General features: G+C 38.1%; 1 pseudogene; it reads left to right on the top strand.

Moving 5' to 3' along the window:
• Window positions 1-2,668: 2,668 nt before the first annotated feature.
• Window positions 2,669-3,983, top strand: LOC118749107 (annotated as a pseudogene).
• The last annotated feature ends 1,529 nt before the right edge of the window (window positions 3,984-5,512 follow it).

Raw genomic sequence — 5,512 nt, 5'->3', positions numbered from 1 at the left:
ATCGAATCCGTCATCATCCGTGCTGCTACCATTCAGTAGCGTGGAAAAGTGTTCCCTCCATAATTTAAGTACTTTCTGAACATCGGTAGTTATGCCGCCATTGGTTGCCTAACTCTCAGGTAAAATTTTCGAGCATTCTTCCTGTCGGCCAGCATTTCGAGCTCTTCGCTCTCACGTATTTCGGCCTCTCTCTTCTTATTACGGCAAATACGTCTCGCTTCCCTCTTCAGATCCCTATAACGGTCCCACATAGCGCGAGTTGCGCCCGACCGCAACGTGGCCCTGTAGGCGGCATCTCTTTTCTCTACAGCTTCCGACACTCCTCATCGTACCAGTTGTTCTTTCGGGCTCGGTGAAACCGGACTACTTCTTCGGCGGAAAATGTGTTTCCACTGCTCGCATATGTCGGTTTGTTGAAGAGTGCTCTCTGAGAGCAGGTGTGAGAGTCGAGTAGCGAATGCATTGGCTGTCTGTTGTGATTGCAGCTTTTCGACGTTAAGCTTTCCTTGCACATTCGGGAGCACATTTTTTGCTGCGGTTGCCTGCAACAAGATAGTGGTCCGAGTCGATGTTTGGGCCTCAGAGTGTACGTACGTCCAAGACACTGGAAGCATGCCTTCCGTCTATCACAACATGGTCGATTTGGTTTCTCGTTTTGACGAATATTTTTATGCTTGAACCTAGTACTGCATACTACCATGTTTCGGGCCCCGGCGAAATCGATGAAGGAGGCTGAATTTTTTGACAGTGGTTCCAAAGAGCCCTTCCTTCCCCACCCTGGCATTGAAGTGGCCAAGCACGATTTTGATATCGTTGCGGGTGCAGCGCTCGTATGTGCGCTCCAAGCGCTCATCGAAGAGATCTTTGGATACCTCATCCTTCGCTTCCATCGGGGCATGGGCGCAGATGAGCGAGATGTTGAAGAATCTCACTTTGATGCGGATTATGGCTAGACGGGGTGAACGACAGTACTCGGCGACGGAGTCTCTCTCCCACCACAAATCCAACACCGAATTTGCGCTCCTTTACATGGCAGCTGTAGTATACGTCGCAAGGCCCAAGGCATTGATTGTCTTGCCCCGTCCAACGCATTCCTTGGATGGCGGTGATGTCAGCTTTTTTTCTTACGAGGACATCAACCAGCCGGGCAGAGGAACCTTCCCCATTAAGGGTTAGGACATTCCAGGTGCATGCCCTCAAACCGTAGTCCGTGGTCGTCATAATAAGGGGGGTTGCTCACGTTACCCAGAGTGCGCGAACGAGGACGCAAGAGTTTATATTAGCGATAATAAAAACAATCACCAGTATGCTGTAATCCGAATTTTCGTAGTTACGAATTCGTAGATCCGTCCCGAAAATTCGAATATTGGTATGCTGTAATCCGATCGTAACTATCAACGGCACTGCCAGCTAAAAGCGTGCAATTCGAAGTTCTTAATCGGCAGTTTTGACAGAAACAAATCAAAATAGATATAATTGCAAGTGAATAGTGATATTAAAAAAATTTGTTTGGTCGTCATTTGAAAAGATTTTTCCTTATTTAATGGAATCAATCGCCGGAGCACTTTTGTCTCAGGAAGCAGAACATGCAGCAGTTAACAGTTGCATTAATATGCAAAGGAAATTGCTAGTAGTTGTGAACCATTTAGCTTGTGAAAAATTTCCGCCTCAACAAAGACGCATTTAAAAGCGTTTTAATAATCATGGAGGAAGAGGAAGTTTAAAATCATCATCGGTAGATTGATGGCAGTTTTGCGATTTTACGCTGAAGGAAGCTGCTAACATTGTGTTTGGCAAAGATTTTGATGTGGGGTTGGTGCAATCCACTTTGACAAAAACTTTAAACATTTTGGAAAGCCTCTAGCAATGTGCGGCCTTTCGCTCATGCCATTTTCGTATTGCGATCGATTTGTTGTGATCTTCGACCTGATATGTTGGATAATTTAATAATAATCCATTTTTTTTCTATTTACACTTTAACTTACATATTTTTGCATTTACACACTTTATTTTATTAATATTTTAAAACAATTTGTTTCGCTCCGACACTAGTTGCTCTTCGTACAAAATTTCCGACAAATTAGAGCTGCAAAACTATCGATGGAACTATCGATAGTATCGATGGTTTTTATTTTCCAGAACTATCGATGGTTTTGCGTCACTATCGATGGTCAATCGCACCGGTTTATTTTAGACTGGAAGGATCATTCCTATTCTTGATAATATTTTTCACCATTTTACTTTTTATTTATGTTTTGTTTTTGCTCTCTCGCCTATACGGAAAAGAAATTTAAATAAAGTTTTTTTAATGCTTTGGAAAATACGATATGTAACACATAGGAGCAAACAAAAGAAACTTGAGACGACATAAGTCATGTAAAGCATTGGGTCGGGCTAATAAAAAATGGCTTTGCTCAAATTTGGAGCAATTGCTAAGATTTCGAGTATTTGCTCAGTTTCATATGATAGAAAACTTATTTGAGCATTTGCTGTGTTCGAAAGCTAGTATATGCTCAGATTCGTATGAATAAAAGGTATAAATGTAAGTATTTGCTGGGAGAATTCTGAGTCTGCTATCTAGCTGACTCAAAGTGTTTAGTTCATATTTTTTCCACAAAAATCAACAGGATTTCCGAGCTAACCACTCTTAAAAATTTTTAAATTAAAAATGGACTTACAAATAATACCCCTACTACCGCTCGTGGTCGAAAACGAAACTCGAGAAAGAAAACAGTACAAACAAAGAACATTTGGAAGCGACAGAAATTTTAAGCAGTTATACCGTTTTACACTCCCAAGCGTGGATTTTTTGCAGAACATTTTTTGCCTACGTATTCGGAAAAACGCGGTGGTGCTCTCTCAAATGTACAAAAAATTAAATCCTTCTTACGCTATATAGGCGATCCAGGCTTCCAGGTGAACAAATATTTTTATATACATACCAGAGCTAGGTAATTTTTGATTACGATTACATTTTAATTACGATTGCTTAATTATAATCCTTAAATTATATACGATTACGATTACTCTAATTGTAATCAAAAATGTTACCATTATGATTATAATAATTGTAATCTTAAAAACTTTAGGACTAAGATTACTGTAATCGTAATCATGATACATACATAGGTGTATATTTGTTCCTATTCTGAGACATACAAATGTAGGTTGGTGTAGGCGAAGATCTTGGCATGAATCAAACTACCGTTTTGCGTAACGAATTGGTATGTGTGCCCAAAAATAATAGATAAGGCCACGGAATGGATTAAGTTTCCTTCAGATCAGGAAGAAATGAAATCCGCTAAAAAAGTGTGGCAAAAGCATTTTACATTTGATTGCACACATATTTTAAACAAAAAACCCAGCGTACATGGCGATGAATATGTAAACCGCAAAAATTTGACGTCATTTAACGTCCAAGCGACATGCGATGGAAACGAAATGTTCACGAGTGTTAACTGCAAATGGGCCGGCTCTGTACATGATGCACGCATAAGGCGAAACTCGAGTATTCAAGCTACGTTGAATGAAAACCAATCGGGTGCCATTCTTCTAGGAGATGAAGGATACCCTTTAACACCATGGCTGATGACACCGTATCGCAACCCTCTAAGACCGATGGAAATAAAATACAACAAAATACATACGAAAGAGTGCTGCTTAATCGAGCGCATGTTCGGTCAATTAAAACAAAGATTCCCGATTTTGCAGTCGAAAATTCGAATGGCCACGGAGAGAATTCTCTCAGTTATTTGCGCTTGTTTTGTGCTTCATAATATTGCGAAATTTTTGAAAGACCCAGATTGCGAGCCGTTGAGAGAAATTGAAAACGATGAAGAGTTGAGAGTGCCCCAAATGGATGAAACCAATAATTCTGACTATAGACACGGACAAAAAAGGAGAAGGGGTATTGCTAACTATTTGCAAGGTAGACCCAATTAAAACAATTTGTAGGTTGTGGTTAATAAAATTATCTTTTGTTGCATAAACGGAAAGAGCTGTTTTTAATATTTTGTAAGAGATAACAATTTTTCAATGTGTTCAAATCCATTTGCTTATCTTCCTCCTCTTGTTGGTGCTGTTCTTGTGCAGTAAGCAACCTCTTCTGCATACTGACAACCAACAACAAACGGAATTTTGCAACGCTTTGTTATCAAAAGTATTTAGAGACTTTGTCTTTACTAAATAATGGATTCAAAGGTACGTAGAACTACTGGCTTCGCTAAATACTGGATAAAAATAACCACTTAGGACTTATGGCTTGATTAAATACTAAATACTTGCTATTTACTCAGTGTAAAAATAAAGATTTTCGAGAATATATCGAGATTTTGGAGACTATTTCGGTATTTTCGGGACCATTTCGAGATTTTTTGGACTTTTTCGGGAGTATTTCGAGATTTCCGAGACTACCTGATAATTTCTAGAATTTTCTATTTCGAAACTGCTTCGAGATTTTTAGGATTCGGTTTTTTCGCGACTAAATATATCAATTAAAAATATCGATTATTATATCGATCATAGATATCGATAAAAATATCGATTAAAAATATCTATTATTATATCGATAATTATAACGATTGCAAACTCGATAAATTTATCGACATCAACATCGATAAATATATATCGGTCCAAAATAGTCCCGAAAATGACGAAACAGTCCCGAGAATCCCGAGATAGTCTTGAGAATCATGATTTAGTTCCGAGAATCCCGAAAATATTTAAAATCACGAAATAGTTCTCAAATAGAGGTAAGGTGAGTTGAGGTGTGGTGAGTTTAGGTGAGGTGTAGTGAGAACGGGTATGATGAGTTCAGTTGTGGTGAATTTAGGTGTGGTAGCAACAGGTGTGGTGAGTTGATTTTAGGTGAGGAGAAGTGAGTTGTGGTAAGGTAAGTTGAGGTACTTTAATTTTTTGTTCTTTAGTATCTAGCAGCTCCTAAGAAGCACCTGAAAAGCTTGTTGTGGAGTTGTACTCTAACAGCTCCAAAACACGTAAGTATTTTATACTTGAGTATTTACCAACACCTACATTAATACAAACATTTTTTTACTTGAGGATTTAGCTTCTCTTTTTACTTTAGTATTTAGCAAACTCCTAAATTCCTAAGTTTGCTTTATTTGGGTATTTAGACATCTCCAAATACTAAGTATTTAAATATTTAGTATATTTCTGACCGTTTGCCTTTATTTTAGAATCGAACAGGAAAGGATAAAGGGGCAATCAAGAGGCGAGATTTTTTTATTAGAAACGGAAAACCATAATACAATATGAAACTAATATATGAAGTTAAAAATTGAAATTTAATAAGTTTTGTTTATAAGGGTTCTTATATTTTTTTAAGCGCTAACAATTTCGCTTCCAATACTTTTTTCTTCAAAGCAAGCAACTTCATTTCCTCAGCATGTACCTCTTGTTGGCTCAAGCTCTTCTGCAATATTTATAAGTTCCAGTTGATTTTTAAGAACTGAATTTTGCAATGCATTGTTATCAAAATGTGTCTATTTAAATA

The sequence above is a fragment of the Rhagoletis pomonella genome, unplaced genomic scaffold, assembly GCF_013731165.1.
Source record: "Rhagoletis pomonella isolate Grant_MI unplaced genomic scaffold, Rhpom_1.0 Rhpom_scaffold_00014, whole genome shotgun sequence".
In the NCBI taxonomy this organism is placed as follows: domain Eukaryota; kingdom Metazoa; phylum Arthropoda; class Insecta; order Diptera; family Tephritidae; genus Rhagoletis; species Rhagoletis pomonella.
This window is presented reverse-complemented; position numbering and strand designations above follow the sequence as displayed.